Genomic DNA, 16,221 nt, shown 5'->3' with positions numbered 1-16,221 from the left:
CATATTTATAGAATTTGAACCCTCCTACCTTTGCTTTTTTTCATCCTATCCAGCAATTCCACCTCTCCTATACCTAATCTTTGACATCCAGCCACTCAGAAATTCTCCTGAGAACTGGGACTTTAACCTCTGCAATAATGTGACACAGCATGCAAGAATGCACAGCAGCAAGATCAACACTAATACAAGGTGTCCTCCCTTGTATTTATTGAAGAGAGAGGGAATAAACAAACAACAAATGCAGCCGGTTTCCAGTGCACTGGGACTGTTAGCTCCCTGACAACACCCAAGAGGCCACGGGGCGAGAGCGGTCAGCCCGTGGCGAAGCTGCGACATGGAGCGCGAGAGTGAGAGAAAAGGGAGAAGGAAGAAAAGAGAGAAAAAAAAAGCCAGAGAGAAGGTCAAGTACCTGCCACTCCTGTCAAACACTTCTTATAACAGCTGAGCTGTGTCCAGCAGGGTGGCTTGCTGCTTTCGGGGGCCTTTCATCTCACAGAGGTGATGGGTGATGAGGACTCTTCTTCCTCACATTTTAAGTCTGTCACAATACATCCTGCAGCCGTTGCAACTTCAGGACACCGCTGGGCTGCTTGGACCTCTGGGAGAAATGTGTGTCTGCTGCTGCAAAGGGCACAGAAGATACTTAATAAGGGACGGCCAGTCCCACATGTCAGTCTCAGAGCGAGAACCCCTGTTGAGGCTGTTGTTTATCCTGTTAAACTCTAAATAACAGCCTTCATTGCACTAGAGAGTTTCAGGATACAAATCAAAGGGGAAATTTAGCTGTTGTTTGTGTTCCTTTTCTGCTGTCAAGCGGATTCAGACTCCGATGTGTGTAACTGCATGCATTTGAGCATCTGAGCCGTGTGCCTTTGTGCAAGCAGAACTATCACCGGGCTTGCAGGCCTTTACCTAGAGGCAGGAGGAGCAGCTGGACCGATGGTGTGACCAGTTCAGCACAGAATCACAGCACTGGATCAGCAACAGAGGAAGAGACTCAGACTGAGGTTTCAGAGTTGAAAGGAGTGTCTGGCAGTCGGAGAAACATTCAGACAAAGACACCAGAAAAAGAATGAACTCCTGCCTGACCACTGGAGCTGCAGACCAGCAGACTGTGACTGACTGACAGACTCTGAGTTGAAGATGGCGATGCGGTCACTGCGCCACACCAAGCCAACTGGCTCTCTCAAACAGGATCTGTTTTTCCGACCCCATGGGGACTCAGTGAAGAACTCGCTGCCATCCCTGTATCTGAACCCTGCTCAGGGCTAGCGCAAAGAGAGAATTAGGAACAGGGTTTAGTTTTGGTGGGTTGCGAGTTTCTCAGAGGTGATTCCAGATAGCCTCATCTTTAACCCCCTCCTCCTGCTCTTCCATCCCCAAGACAGAGTGTCAGAGGACACACGGTGGAGCCAGAAGCACCTGGCAGCTCCTTCAAACCGGCAGGCGCATTGAAATTGTCGCGACAGGGGCTGGGAGCAAGAAGAAAGCCGGCAGATATCTCCAAAGAATGGTCTGGAATTCACAGGCTTACTGCCACTGAGAGCACACGGATGAGAGGCTGATGACGGGGTGCTGTGGGGGGAGAGGAAAAATTAGGTATAGAGGAATGGCAGCTTCAGGTATGAGGATCTGAAGCCAAGAGACCTGACTGAAATAAATTAGATGTACAAGTATAGATTTTTAACACGGTCTCCTCAAAACATAAATGACACATTTTCAGCTGAAAAGGGCAAACACATCTCGAATTTTGAAATGTCGTGAGCAACATCAAGGACTGTTGCTCACTGTGGTTGGATGGTTGCCATGTTGCCATGGTAATATTTGCCACTTCTTCTAACAACCCAAGCAAGAATCAAACATGAGGAAACCGTAGAAAAGGCTGCAGAGAAGAAAATATATCCACTTGTACGACTGTTCCTAAATGAAACACTAGCAGCCAAACAATACCAGAGGTTACTCCTGTGATCACACACCACTTACCCTGTCTTCTGATTAACTGTAACAAATGTACACGTGCAGGACGTGTTGCAACATACTGAGGTGTGTTTTATAAAAGTTAACTTACTGTGATTCTGTAACTCAACCAATATGATAACGCTTCAGCAGCTCTTTCTGTCTGTGTAACTAAAACCTCCTGTCTAGCTCTGACAGATCAATATACAATAAGACTTTGGGCGTGTTTGCTTCATTACTTATATCAGTCCTATGTGCAGTCTATTGTGCTTTGACTAATAAGATGGATGTGGACTAAATGGACTTTGTTAGAAGCGGTTTCCACCATCATGTTTCAATTTAGCCCTCGCCAGTTTTCCAGTACTCTAAACAGCGAGAGGTGTCAATACAGAAAATCACGATGCATATTATTCACTAAGTTCAAAGACTGCAACATGGAGAGGCGCCTGGAAAGATGATTTTTTTTTTTTTTTTTTCCCCGCAGTGGTTAAAATGAAGAAAATTGATTATCAATATGCACACCCATAAGTGTGTCCACAGTACACCATCTTCTGCCATGCATCATCAGCAGTACCCTGCTGTTTAAAATAGATTACTGTGTGTACTTGTCATAAATGATGGATTGTCATGAACTGGATCCATACTCTCACCAGCCATTTCACCGATGAGCAGGGAGTGACACAAGAAATAGATAGACACAGTGAAGCTGTCTCAGGGGAGACATTTGCTCTCTCAAAGGCTGGACAACGTAGACTACACCGCAGGAAACTGTGGCTAAAAAAGGAAAAGATGTTGCGGCGTATCTCCATCACTGGTGGCTTGTTCTTGTAAGGTGATAAATGCTGCCATTTGCACAGGTCTTTTAGAAACATCAAATCGATTAAGTGGTAAAGATTGACAAATGGGGAAAAGAAAAGCTTTTGTTTACTGTTTATGGATGGAATACATTTGCGGAAGTCAGCCTGCCAATGTCTAAATATGTACATAATAGATGAGTAAAGACTTGCTATTGAAGATACAAACTAATGGGAACATTTTCTGATAAGTCTATCATTTCAAAAGGGACATATTTAAAAAAAAAAATCACATACATATTAGATTATGGGGTCTGACTGAGGGTTGTGTGTGTGTGTGTGTGTGTGAGTGTGTGTGTGTGTGGTGGGGGCTTCATGGTGGATCGTCTACCTTCAGTGATGCCGCTCTGCTGTTTATGGCAATAATCTCTGTCACAGCTGTGCCTGTAGAGCGTCGTTCAGCTCAAAATGTTGTGATAACTTTCAGGAGCGCCGTGGGACAGAGAGGCTGAGTACACTCCACTTTGTTTGGAATGATAAAGCAAAGAAGTTGAACCTTGAGCAGACTGTGGAGGACTTGATGCGGCGCTCAAGGCTCACAGAGTGCTGTTCAGACAGATGAGTGCGGCGACAAACACACCGCGTTGGTTGTAACGCTCTCTCCAGAGGACAATGTCAATGTTGCTAAGCGACGTAGCATTGTGTGCATGTGTCGTCTACATTTTTTACGAGCACTGCGCAGCTCTCTTCTTGTTTCACAATGCACAAGTTGTCTTCTTCTCTTTGCTTTCCAACAGGAAATGTTGACTCACTTAAAAATGAAGTTCGGACACTCACAAGCAACATATTTTTGTATTTTTTTTATTACATACATTTAATTCCTGCAATAAATATCCATTGAATCAATCTGCTGCATTTATAAAGAATACTGAAATATGCACAATAAAAACAAAAACAACCTTTCAATGAGACAGCACCTCTTGTTGGTATTCCCTTGCCCTTTAATCACATGAGGCTTCCTCTCTTTACTCATCAATGATCTGCTCGCTCCTCCCTTCAGATTATGTTGCAGTGAAAAACCAAACTGCAACCTTTAATGAGCATTACAGATGATGAGGAACTTTTCCTCCAACCCAAATATTAATGGTAATCTGAGAAGACTGCTATAAAGACGTGGCTATCGCCATCCACAGATTGCCTCTGACTGTTTGTTCGCCCCCCCAGTTCTCAGGGCCACTGTGTCCCTCGACTATGTTTGTGGCTGTATATCTAAACAGAGAGACAAAGGCTATGAAAATCTTCAGACAGAAACTTTTAAAAAGGAAAACCCTTGTTGCTAAATTCTGTTCTTCTCTATCCCCCATTCTGTTCCTACAAAACGCTTCACTTGTCACCACAGACTCCCAAGCTCCTTTAATAAACGCTCCAAACGAAAATGTCTGGCTTTGAGTGGCAGAGTGTGACTGCTTAAAACCATTGGGATTCTGGAGTAATCCTACATGGAAGACGCGGGCATAACCCGACTTTAAAGTCGCCTTGTCGCTCCACATCCAAGCGAATAACCTGGAGAGGAGAGGCTAAGGATTGTGAAGAGAGGCTCTTGTGTAAGAACGTGTACATGTTGGCTTTCCAGGGAACCGGGCTCTCTGATACATGTTGAGTGGAGAGACCCACATGTTTTGGTAAGGCCTTGCATCTGACATTAAGCTTAAAATAGAGTGAAATGTGGGTTACTTCCACTGAGGGGGTCCCATGGATGAAACTTTGAGGACTGTCAGTAGTTGCAGCTTGCGTCAAGTGAACAGGTTGCTTAGAAACCGATCAAGGAGAACAAACATAGAAACAATATTGTAATGTGTTCATCAGCGCATCGCTGCAATTATCCACAGGGAAATTCATCAATCCATGAGGATGTAAGGGCAGGGCAGAGGATCAGGGACTGATCCTTGGTCAAAGGTCCAGCTGACTGCAGCGGCACGTCATTGTGCAGTCAACTGCATTTCTGCTAAAGGAGGGAAAAACAACTTTACCAAACTTTCCAGTTCTTCCTTGTTTTTTTTTTTGTTTTGTTTTGTTTTTTTTCCTCATTCCTTTGTCTTTTTAGCAGACAGCTGTCTGAGACAAGATGCTGCTTCCACTGGAGACCTCGCTCTTTTTCACTCACACGCTCGCTGGCTCCTAGTTGCCATGGAAAAGCCCAGAAATGGGGCAGATAACAGTTCAATGAGGGAGCAGAGACTTGGGAGGGTCTGGAGGGAGGTAGCAAGTTTCTAGGGCCCGTCCTGTCAAACCATCAAGCTCTTTTGATGCGTGAAAACGAAAAGGGAAGACTGAGCAGGAGACAAAAAAATTGAAAAATAGGAAATGAGAGGATGGGAGAAAAATGGGAGGAGGGATGTAATCTGTTGACTGAAGTTAAATTTGTGTTTGGAGACTTAACAGCATTTCAAGAAACTGATAAACGTGAATAGAAAAAGGAAGATCTATCTGTGATGGGGATACTGTGAGCACCAGGTGTAATTCTAAGTGAGGAAAAACCAGATTGAAGCCCTGATGAAATATGATCAAGACAAGTCAATATCTTACAGCCAGGGAAATGACTCACTGAAATACAGGAGAACTCAGCATGATAAACTGTCTCCCATTTCAGAATCAACGGTCTATTAGTAAGATATTAATAATTTCTTAAGTACACCTTGATGATTAATTACCACACAAAGTCAGAGCAAGTGAAAATGAGGCTGCCTGGTGCTTAATGCCCAGCTATCAAAACAACAAATCAAAATGTAATCTTCAAAATAGAATAAGGCTACATTTCCTGAGGAAAATGTGTGTGTATGTGTGCTCACTTAAACAGGCTATCTCTAACATCCAACAGCTGCAGTGATGATCAAACTTGGGGACCTTCTAACTGGGAATTTAAGCGACAAAGGATGAAATTACGTGCATTCACAATAAAGTCATCGTGGGAAGCAGGTAACAAATTGAGAATTAAACCACCAACCTCTGAGAAATGAATTCATACAACATACTCACTGATTATGAAGCTTGCCCAAACCCCAAAGTAGGAGAGAAATACTATGAAATATGCAAACAAACACATATGGATGAATAAATAAATACTCAACGGTTTGAAGCTCTCTGACACATCGTTGGGGATTTGCTGGTGACAGCACCACCTCACTTTTTTCAGAAGGTAGAATAGCACTGTCAGGAGCGGCCCCTCGGAGGTTCTTGAGTAAAACACCTGTCTGAAATCAAATTCTCCTTTGTTTCTATCCCTCCCAGAGACTGAGGAGCAAAGACAGGGGACTCTGTTGTCTGTTTCGAACGTGCAGCGCCTCGGCACATCAAACAAACGCCATTTTGTTGTACTCTCAGTGCACGTTCAAATTTTAGCCTGTTCGGAAGGGGCTTATTTGCTCGGCCTCTGGTATTGCTGCTTGCAGCTCTGATGAAACCTGCTCATCCAAAGTACTTCACGCTCAAGATTAACTACAAAGGGTCATGAAAAAAAACATCCACTGATGGGTCATTGCCAAGGTTAACCAGCACCGTTGATATGGTGAGCCAAACCTAACCATCTCTGTCTTAGGGTTTCACCAATTAATCTAACAATAGTAACTGACAAATGTATGTTTTGTTTCAGTGTGGGACAGGGTATGAAACTATTTACAGACTGTCTAACAGTTTAAGACACTTTCTCACATGGCTGATAAAATAAGCAGCAAATATAAAACCTAACAGCATTGGATGATGCATGGTGAAATGTTACACAACCATAACAGCAGCATTGCAGAAATTACTATGTGCATGCTGGGTACGCTTGCTTATTGAGTTTATTAAACGTGTCACTATCCCCTCAGCAATACCTGCTTGCAAGGCTGCCATACTGGAGAGGTCAGGATGCAACCAGTGTTTTCTTTAAATTATATGTTTAACATTTTTCATCCATGACGAACACTAATTACTTTGGGTATCCTCATCTAGCACTACTAACATGACTTCTATCAGTCTCAGCTATACTTTACATTTAGCGCTTACTAGCAAGGGATAGCATGCTAACGTACTAAACTAAGATAAGATGGTAACTGTTGTAAACATACATTGGCATGTTCAAATTTTGCTCAAAGCACCGCTGTGCCTATACGCACAGCTGCACAAAGCTGCTGGTACGACTGTGGACACTTCTTAAGGTTTAACGCTTGACACTTCAGAGAGTGTCAGAGAGTTAGTGAATACCACACTTGAAAACTGAAGGAAATGTCTGACTCACACCAAACACACAAAGTCTGCTACTTTTGGTGATGATTAAGACAAGACTGGGTCAAAGAGGATGAGTCGAAAGATAAAGTTGGATGATGAATGATGCAAGAAGAGTGAGTGCATTTATAGTCAGGAGAGATTGATTCTTGGAAGAGACTAAGGAGAAACGGGGTGGCTCCAGCTCTGACACTGATGATCCTTCAATTCTGGCCTTATTCATCCCTCCTTCCTCTACCAGGCTACCAGACGCCATGATTGACATCATTCTTCCGTCTCTGTGATTACAGCGTGTCTCCTCTCCCTCCTCTGTACGATCTGTCTTCTATCTAAGCCCCAACACAGCTGTCTGCCAGGCCGTCTTTGCTGGCGCTGTCCGAGGAGGACAGCAGGCATCAAGAGATTGTTAGAAAGAAAGGATATGTGCGATCAGACAGGCCGTGACACGGAGCCTCTGACTTTGTCACAAACACTTACACCTACAACCACTAGACCGTCTCCAACACCAAAACTGCTCATGCAACCTCAAAGATCTTGTCAGCGGTAGTCTACCATGAAGGGAGAAAATAGATGTAGATAAAAACAAATAATTTCTCAGCAGTCCTCCTTGGCCATTGTCTATTTCTATCTGTTTAAAACAAGTATGAGGCCCTCAAGTGATGACAGAGAGTTCTAGAGGAATAGAAAGAGAGAGACAGAGTTTGGAGCACCATGGATGAGAACAAATGGCAAGACACAGATGAAAGAAAAGTGTCACACTGAGTTGTCATGGGACCATCGAACAGGCATGCGTGTCCAGCAGGCTTGGTGTTACATGTGAGAAGATGATGGAGGACACGGCCATGGCCTCTGAGGAGCAGCCATGCTCTGAGGGCAACAACACCAGCGTGGAAGCCAAATCCCGACCGTGTTCAACTACCCTACCGCCCTGTGGCCTTATGCATTTTCAGGCCATTTGAGAGTCCAAATGGAGAAAAAGTCTTTCATTTGTTTAAACCTTAAAGAGTTACAGCCATAACTCCAAATGTAGAAAATGCCAAAAGATAGGATGCATTTCCCTTTACAATTACATAGTCAAATAAAAATGTGTTGAATTTTATTTTTCCTTGGCATTTTCATCAAGTATGTTTTTCAAAACGGTGTGCAGCCATACAGAGATTGCATACCAGCTACATTCCTACGCCCACCATTGCTTAGCTTAATTCTTATAGGAATAAAGCCTATAGTTCTTATTCGTGTATCACTACCCATGTACATAAAATAAAGAAAAACGTTCTTTTTTAAATTACTAAACAAACACATGGATTTTGCCAAGGATTTTTGTCTTTTTGTGTGTTGTCCTGTCTTGCTGTTGCCAATACCATGCTGAAGGACAATTATGTTGATGATTGTTGTGATGATTCACTATCATAGAATCTCGCAGTGGCCAACTGGATCCTGTATTGTTAAATGTTTTCAGGTAAATGTCTTTTTTTTTTTAAAGCACTTGCAGGCAAAAGTCACCTTTGTTGAGATCTCCAAAGTTACTTTCTTGCTATCGCCTTTGAAACAGGAATTAAAGAATGGTGTGACCGCTGCAGATGGAAAAAGAGGAAAAAAGAAGACATTTTACTTCTGCACCCCCTTCTGTAAATTCCACCAGCATCGACCAATGGGAAATCAATGCGCTGACTGCTGCTGTGAAATGTTTGGAGGTGCGGTCCAAAAAATGTACCCGCGTGGCTTCAGACTCAGAAGCAAATGAGGACACACACGGGCGTGCACACTTATACCCACATCAACACACACACACATACAAGGACAATTAAATAAGAAACAAATCAACAGGGTGTCTTTAAGGTAGATTACTTCATTGCCAGGGATTTTTTTTTCAGACCCATGAGACAGCCTTCTCTAAGTGTTTCCACCTTAAATGAAAAGACACGAAACCGATTTTAATCCAGGGATAAAAAGTAGACAGCAACAAAGTTTTGGGGAGAAACTGTTACCTGCTTCACTTGACTTCGTAAGGCTTTTCCTCACTGTCACACCAGAGTAAATGGAAGATGCAGCTCTGTACTGTAACACATCGACTGAAATATGAGTCATTTTTTTTTTTTTTAAATACCATCTGGGTGTTTCTAACATAACCCCAACCATCTGTGTCAGCACACAAGTACCTGACAAAAATGTTAACTTTCAGCAGCAAGTATGACGAAAGTAAGATTTAACTTTGCTAATTTTACTTTGGCATGGACGAGAACGGACAGCAGAAAAAATATGAGAAAAGAAGAAAGAGGAGGACCATAGTCAGGTCACCTTTGTCATCATCCATCATCAGGTAAACGTAATTGTTTAAATAACAAAAATAAAATGTGCAAGAGTCGCATCTGTTAAATCTGTGCATCTGTTCTCTTAATGAGAAGGATTGGTGCATCATCTTGGACTTTGGCGTACACACAACACAAAATTTGAAAATCAACCAAAGCTGCAATATTTGTATGCAGATTGAAGTGACTTGGCCACTAAGCTTACCATAAAGACTTAAAACAGGAAACAGCCAGCCTGGTTCTGTCAAAATAATAACAAAAAAAAACCTAGCAGCACCTCTAGAGCTCACTAATTATCACATTTGTTTAGGTCCAGGCTATTTCTGAAAGTGCTATCTTCCCTCTCATCCAGCTCTTATCTCTCATCTGTTCTCATTTCCCAAAATGTTGACATACTCCTTTAACAGCCGGTAAAGGAAATGACACTGTCAATACAGGATCCAAACTGTATCACTATCACCAGCTCCTCATTTATTTCCTTTATTAAATGGCCATCAACGGTGCAGATGGTACCAAGTTCAGCATCACACTTGTTGGAAATATCTGCAGTACTTGAACAAATAGTGAGTCATGTATTTACTTCATCGAAGAGCTCCAGGCTGTGAGGATCATCTTCATTTCGCTGATGTCATACAGTACCCGCCATGCAAGATACTGACACCATCACTGTGAAGAAATAGCTTGAAAGTAGAGCAATTAGATAAGTCAAGATTATGGTAAAGATAAAGCAGGGTCACTGTCTGTGTATGATTGTCTCCTGAGCTGCTGCCGTCTGCTGTTTCACTCTTGCTCATGCTGTTCAGTTCTTAATTTAGCCTTCACTGAGCCCAGGCGGATTACAATGGCTGACAACGGGCTATGCTGCTGCGCTCTACAAGCAGGAAGTGGAAGAAGGACAGGGGGGTAAATCAAGATACATCCCTGGGTTGATAGATGCTGAATGGAACCGATAGAGAACATGGAACAAGGTCAACATCCATTAGCCATGCCTTGAAGTCACAGATGGGTAACTCCACAACAGAAGGGTCAGCCTGTGCTGTTGCTGTTAACACCTTTGCTTCACATGGGATATTTCATGGTGTCTGCAATTGTAACACGAACACATACACTTGTAAGGAGGCACATTGACGTGCAAAAACACGTGTATCTGATACACGCTGGCAAGGTTTCCTGTATTCATGCCATATATCTGAACCACTTTCTTTCATGTGAAATAAACTTCTCAAAACATACACAGCAGTAAACATGAGATGCACTCATCTTCATTGATCGTCAGTAATAACCAGGGGCGGGTATTAACGGATAGTGAATGTGCTGGGAGAGAGAATGCAAGGAGCGCCTTCACTGCAGATGTCAAGTTGTCATCTGTCCCAAAGAAAAAAGTTGCACCATCTATCCTTTGACCATGACGCAATGATGACAGAGCAAAGCCGTGAACATGAAGCAGTATCCAGCGACAACTGCTGGCTACACCTGGCCACACCTTTCAAGACAACGGTTACACGATGACTTGCTTGCTGTGCCTCCCTGAAAAACTACTAAGATCTCAGCTTTTTTCAAAGAAACACTTCTTGCATATACTGAAAATCCAGTATATGTACTGAAAATGTACTGAAGGCAAAAATGTTGCTGGCTGGCTCACGTTAGCTCTGTGATCTTATAGTGATGACACTGACTCATCGTATAGCTGGTGGTCGAGACGTTCTCCTTCAAATCAAACTGCTGCCAAGTTATTTATCTATTTATTACACCAGAGATAAAATAAAATATTTGTAAAATTGACACTGCAAATGTATTTTTCTTCACCATCCACACAGTTAAAACTCACAGTAACTAAAAATAGCACCTATAATTAAATACATAGTATGATCCTTATCAATGCACCTTGCTAACAAACAAATAATCATGAATAGACAACACCGGACATGTACGTATACACATTTAAATTGTAAACACATCGGCTCATTGCATCTAAAACTCTGGATAAAGCACAGTGTTTTCACTTCACACAGACAACCATCTTCCCATCTGCCTGACAGGAGTGGAGGTCCTGCACCAACAAAACAACGGATGGTCTAACAGCTTCTCAGCTATAAAAGCCAGATTTGGCGTCTTTCGCTGCCCGCAGTCCTCCAGGATTCCAAACCTGTGCAGCAATGACGGCGCCAATGTCATGCTGTCACCTGAGCTGAGCCATTATTACACAGGCATTCTTAATAGCCCTATAGATTAAAGTCCAGAGGAACAAGACACCAACAGATTAAAAAAAGAAAGATAGGAAAGAGGATGATGAATTGCCTCAGATTGCCAGGCAATCATGCATAAATTACTAGGATGTGCTAAGGTATAATAACCAGCGCTGTTTTAAGTGATCGCTCACTCTCAGGGAGCTGTTTTGTAAGGAGGAGTGGGTGGAGATGGAGGGGGGGGGGAAAGAGATGGGTGGCGGCTAAAGAAAGGAGTGGGTCGTGGCTGTCTACTCAATCACATCACCGTCAAGGGTATCGCCCTGACACTGTCTCCACTCTGTGCCCTGAGCATCCCCACAAATCTCCTGATAGACAGACGCAGCAGTCAACCAGCACCCTCTTCCCCCCCAGTCGGGGCCCCCAAGGTTCCCTGGGCATGTCTCTGCGGCCCCACAGGCTGCTGCTGGGAGCCCAGGCAACAACTGATTATTCAGGATGTAGGCTAACAAGAATCTGCCATGTGGATCTCAAAACAACATGTTCTGGTTGTGAATACATCATGAAGCAGGGGGGAACAGGCTGTCTTCTGCGGTGTTCTCTCTGGGTGTGCTGCACTTTCGGTTGCCGAGCAGATTGAGGAGGAGCAGCTTCAGGTAGGGGGATCGAAACCAAACAGTTGACTGTAGCATCTGTGTCAACATAGCACGGGCTTATATTGTAGAGAGCGGTACATAAAATAGAGCGCAGCTTGGGACGCATTTATCTGTCCGAAACCCTCCTGAGATGGTAGTAATTGAGCCCGACTTGAACTCGACAGGCGTCCTCGAGCCCAATGCAGTTAATGTAAGCTGAAGCACAGAGTTACCCTGTCACGCAATTGTTACCATGGTAACAGCTTGCCTGTTTACCCAAATTTCAGACATGTACTGTGAAGTTGATGGAAAGAAAGACATTGTTCTACGAAAACAGAAATCGAAAAAATATGTAGATGTTGTTTATATCGATGTTTATTTAGGTACCGATCTGGAGTTACGTCCAGGCAGGAATTATTAGTCGTAATGATATTAACACACACACAAACAGGTCATGTGATAGTTATCACAAGCAGTGATATCGTGATTACGGCAGTGTTATACATTTAAAAAGCACTGCCACATAAATAACAAACCCCTGTGCTTAACAGGACAAATGGTCCCATCACAGACAGAAGGTCCATGACATATAATCAAATATATCACTCAATATCAATTATCATAATGTTGCTTTGAATAAATATAGCAAGTTTTTAGTGATGAGATGCATTCATGCTGAGAAAACTGTGAGCAAAATCTTCCTCTCTTCACTGCATCTGTTTTTTCTTAATACTCCAGAAAAAAGGGAACTTATATTATCAAAATGAGGAAACTTAAATAAACAATTTCAACTTTTCAAGCGGCAGGGTGAGTACAAAAAGCAGCATATGATTAACTCAGTGGTAGACATAATCAGGGTTGCTTATGTGAGCAGCCACACAGTATTTAGTTCTGCATCATCTCGTATATGATTAACATGAAACAGGAATCTCAGACCCTGTCATTTTGAGTACGTTATCGTTATTGTGTAATATTTGTTCTTGACTACATTTTCAAAGTTTGCGGTATATAAAAAAGTTTGTTGATGAAGGTTCTCAGTCTTCCAGGTCGTGGCTATGTGCTGTCGTCGTAGGCAACTGGACGTGTTTCGGTTTCACCTCTTATCCAAGAGGCTTCTTCAGTTGTACCTAACTGGAGGGGCGTCGCAGGTTTTTAAACTCTGTGTGGGAGCGTCCTTACAGAGTCGTTAAGGACATGCGTGAGCTCTGAGTTTCAGAGTCGCCAGGGCCCCTTGTGGGTCGTTGACTTAACCGACCTTCATGTGGGTTGCTATGGCTAGGTGAGCCAGGTGTGAATCGTTGTTAAGCCGTCTGGGAAGGGAACTCAGTACTGCATTGTAGGTGGGTGATAGACAAGTTTTACTCAATTTGCAGACTCTGTCTTCATTTAACATGAAGGATGCTCAAGTGCCAATGTGGAGCACGAGAGCAAAAAATCCCATTGGTGAAATGTAGGAAAAGTATTACTAATCAAGTACATCTTCTCAAGTAGAAATTCAACATATTTGTGTGTTACCTGAGCATTTCCAATGAATGCAACTTTATATTTCTAATCTACTACAACTCAAAGGCAAATATTGTAATTTGCACTCTGCTACATTTGTCTGACAGCTTTTACTAGTTACTTACTCAGATTTATTTTTATCCCCCTCTGGTCCTGTGAGCACTATATATCCAAAAAATATTGGTATCTTTAACATTTAACTGTTTTCTTTATTGACTGAGAGGATTATTCTACTTCTTTCCCTGAATATACAATTTAAAAATCCTTTTGACTTAGCTGGAAAATGCATCGCCGCAGAGTTGAAAATAAGGCTGTTTTTCTGAGAGAGTGATGCTAGAAACATATTATGATCTTACAGAGTGTGATGCATTGCTGTAGATTAAACCCATCAGCAGTCTGTGAAATTCAACTCAACTGTAGAATCTACATCGGGGAAATGCACCAAAACATTCATGTAGCAGTAATATTAATCTAATGACATAGAATAGTGTTGTGCTCTGTTTGTACTATTTGTTTTATGTATTGTCTCATTATGTGTACCCTGCCACATCAGTGCTACTGTCTGTGCCATCTGCAACAACTCAAACAGCCAGTGAGCTTGGCAGGAGTTCAGGCGAGCCACGGTTGGCTCTCCACCGCAGGGGGCCTCGCAGGGACCATCTCTCAGACTGGTACAACACTTCGGGGCCCGGGCATTCGTCTCCCTCCACCACATCCTTCTTCATCAGCATCACTTGGTGTGCCTCTCACTTAAAACACGATACTGCAGTCCCTGGTCCTTTAAATTCTTCGTATCTCTTTCTCGCTCCCTCTGATTGCTTATAGCCCAAGTGGTGTAGTAATGCTAGCGCAGCAGGGAGCTGGGGAGCAAAACAAACTTAGGCCACTTAACTCAATAGTATTCACAATGGCAAATTAGGCAGAAATACAAAAGTGGCTGCCAACCATCCCACCCAATCAAGCACATGCACACACACAGGGAGAGCAGGGGAGTGTGTTTGTCCTCTGTGACTCATTATAGGCCTGATAATAAGCAGAAAATGGAGGTGAATGGGCAAAATTGTAAACGGATACACTGGTTAATATTTACATGGCACTTTGTCTCCATCATATCCTATAGTGCACAGTCCACAGCGAGAAAGGAGGATTAATAGTCCCATTTTTCCTCCCATTAATCCAAGAAGACACTATATAGCAACTCCCCTCCTCCCTCCACGTGTTTTTCTTTCTCTCTTTTTTATCCCCAGTGACCCCGAGTTCAAAGCAGAAAATACAAAGCAGTGTTTGTACAGATAAAGGCCCTCTCCAGCAGAAAGTGAGGGAAATGAGACGGCAAGTCTGTCAGCCCTTGTCTCTGAATAGCAGGTGGCGAAGACAGAGTGAGAACAACAGAGTTTATGTGGGAAAAGAGATGGACTGTCGTGATGGCAGGACAGCCGCGGCCTCGGGGAGGAGTCGGGGAGATGTGGACTCAAATGAAAACACACGCTCAACCAGTTCAAACACCACATGCATGCACGCACACACTCAAGCTGATACGGAGAGCTCATCTGGCACTGACATACTTGGTGCACATGAGCTTTAAGTGCAGCCTCAGGTTCTTCTTAGGCTAGCATAGCTCAAGTGAGTTAGCCAAGGTTTGATCCAATGGACCGAGCTCCAAGTGGATCACACCTGAGGCATAACGTCACACACAGAATAGAGGCCACTAACCAAGGAGCCAGTTGCCAAATCATGGACAGTTTCAGAAGCCGTGGGGAATTGCACAGACTTGGCACCACATACATGTAACTCTGCCATCACTGGTCTCTGCAACATCACAAATGCACCAGGCATGCACACAAAGTATGCAACATGAAGAAGCTGCTGACCTGAGAGGTTTGAGATGGCCTCCTGGGTAGAATCAGTCAGTATCTAACACTCACATGTACTACTAGTGCATAGTACACCAAAGTACACATTCAGTGACCCGCGGTGACATGCACAGAGGACAAACTGGATCCATGTGTGTTTTCTAAGAGGCAGTTCACTATTGCACCATCAACCCTGGATACAGGAACTAATAAAAGTGTGCTTCTGTACCCTTTCCTTGTCTCCATTTAATTTGCCCTTTAAATGAATTTCCCATAGGTGTTCTGTCTGAGCAGACCAAAGAATAATGCAGAAAAAAATACTTGCTGGTCCATGAGTATTGTGCCTAGCCTTTGCAGGAGAAAAAGGATAAATAAAAAGGAGGGAAGAAATTGAAAGCAGTTTATAGCACACCCATCGCACAAAGGAATCATGCCTGCCAGTAAACAATGGTTTGGAAATGCATCTGAAATGAAAAAAATGTTATCTGCCCTTGACCTGACTCTACATAGAGACATTTGTGCCTGGAAACTGCAATTCACTGAATTCAGCACCATTCTTCGTTTCAGAGTAGGCCATGAATGGTCAGCAGCATCACTACAATGCTGTTCCTTTCAAAACAAATCAATGAGGGTTGATGCCCAAAGTTGTGGTTTTAACTACATTTTGATTGCAAGTCTCTGCATGTAAGGTGAGATACTGAAGGTCTCAAGTGTCCTGCCTT

General features: G+C 43.1%; 1 long non-coding RNA gene across 2 annotated transcripts in view; it reads right to left on the bottom strand.

Annotated features, from left to right (window-relative positions):
• Positions 1-357: 357 nt before the first annotated feature.
• Positions 358-16,221, bottom strand: part of LOC119013846 — a 27,283-nt gene continuing 11,419 nt past the window's right edge. Inside the window, exon 3 of one of the 2 annotated variants that reach the window (XR_005072840.1) lies at positions 358-621. This is a non-coding gene — a long non-coding RNA (uncharacterized LOC119013846). Of the gene's footprint in view, positions 622-12,535; positions 14,507-16,221 lie in introns of those variants that run through there. The other variant, XR_005072839.1, reaches the window with a different exon arrangement.

The sequence above is a fragment of the Acanthopagrus latus genome, chromosome 23 (assembly GCF_904848185.1).
Source record: "Acanthopagrus latus isolate v.2019 chromosome 23, fAcaLat1.1, whole genome shotgun sequence".
Classification (NCBI taxonomy): Eukaryota; Metazoa; Chordata; class Actinopteri; order Spariformes; family Sparidae; genus Acanthopagrus; species Acanthopagrus latus.
Note: the sequence above shows the minus strand (reverse complement) of the source record. Positions and strands in the feature narration are given on the sequence as shown.